The sequence below is a fragment of the Octopus bimaculoides genome, chromosome 30 (genome assembly GCF_046866305.1).
Source record: "Octopus bimaculoides isolate indiv1 chromosome 30, ASM4686630v1, whole genome shotgun sequence".
Classification (NCBI taxonomy): domain Eukaryota; kingdom Metazoa; phylum Mollusca; class Cephalopoda; order Octopoda; family Octopodidae; genus Octopus; species Octopus bimaculoides.
Window position 1 is genome coordinate 15903079 of NC_142957.1, and position 1663 is coordinate 15904741.

General features: G+C 37.9%; 1 protein-coding gene across 1 annotated transcript in view; it reads left to right on the top strand.

The window, feature by feature from the left end:
- LOC106882233 (uncharacterized) overlaps window positions 1-413 on the top strand; it is a 14584-nt gene extending 14171 nt beyond the window's left edge. Inside the window, exon 12 of the mRNA XM_089346247.1 lies at window positions 1-413. This exon is cut by the window's left edge and continues 144 nt beyond it. The gene's annotated coding sequence lies outside the window, so the exon portion shown is untranslated.
- Window positions 414-1663: the final 1250 nt, after the last annotated feature.

Below are 1663 nucleotides of genomic sequence, written 5' to 3' on the forward strand. Positions count from 1 at the left end.
GATATATAACACACATACACACACATAGATATGTGTATATGTATATATATATATGTGTTTGTGTATATATATATGTATATGTTTATATTTATATATATGTGTATATATATGTATGTATTTGTGTCTATGTATGTGAAGAATATTCCCATTTTTTTTTTTCGATATTTTTACATTTTTTTTACATTTGTCACATGAACCTATGTCAACACCGCCAACATCAGCAACAAGAAGAACACCATCCTCAGCAATAACTGAAACACCACCATCAGCTGCGATGAAATGAAAATACGAAAAACGAAAATGAAAATGAAAATTTTATAAAAGCAGTAATGGTTTATATATGAATGTATATAAAATGGTTTTTATAAAAATACAAAGAAATTTGTAATAAAAATTGTTTGTTGTGTTATAAATTCGATTTTGTTTTATTTTGCATTTTAAAAAAATTTTGATTTAGTTTAAAAAAATTTTTTTTTTTTTAGATTTTATTCAGTCCTTAATCTTTACTCAATCCTTAATCTTTACTCAATCCTTAATCTTTACTCAATCATGAATCATTTGGTTGTGACCATACTACGATGGGGACCACCTAGGCATCTTATTACCTTTATCTATGTTTTGCACCTGCTATAATCATCCTTTCCTCTCTCACTTTCTCCCTCCACTCACCATCCCCTTATCCCTTATTAAATGTGAGTAACCCTGAAGACTCCACCGTACGGATGTGCTCTTCCAAACCCCTCTCATACTAACTCCTCTCGACCCCCACCTAGCATGAATCTGAGCTGAGAACTCCCAATCTTGCAAACCGTGTAATAGCCTTAATAGTGCAGGGGTTACAGAGAAAAAAAAAAAAAAGCACCCAGTCCACCATGTAAGGTGGTTGGCGTTAGGAAGGCCATCCAAGCTGTAAAAACCATGTGAAAGCAGACACTGGAACTATAGAAGAAGGCACTTGCGCAAGGTGCCATGCAGTGGGACTGAACCCAGGACCTTGTGGTAGGGAAGTAAGCTTCTTACCACACAGCCATGCCTGTGCCTATGTATGTATGGGTGTATAAGCACACACACCTAAATTTGACAGTTTGCATAAGAGGAAAAGAAAACACAAAATCTCATCCAAAAATTTTTTTTTAAAAATGTTTTAAAAACTCAAAAACTATTGACTAGATTATGGCTGGGAGATAACACTTTACTCAGAGTAGCATCTCTGGAACCTTGCACATATACTCCTCACTGTATTCCTGCGAAGACCTTCAAACACTTCCTTGATTTTGGCTAATAGCTCAACTGTGGTATTACGGGACTGGTCTCGGCGGCAATATCGACTGTGAGTGTGTGTGTCTGTGTGTCACGCACGTGGTTGAGGCAGTGGTCGACGGCTAATAAGTCCGTCATCGGGCACGAGTGTGTGTGCTGGTCGGCGCACGAATGCGATCTCTGCTCCGAGTTAGTTGTGAAGAAGAAGACACACACGTTGGACGAAGTGCGGGCAAACGGCAGGAGTAACTTGGACTCTCTCTATTGACTCTGTTGAGTACTCTCTCTATTGACTCTCTCTCTTGACTCTGTTGAGTACTCTCTCTCTATTGACTCTCTCTCTGCATTGAGTAGTCGTTGTAGTAGCAGTGACATTATGTGCATCTCTGATCATGAGCATAAA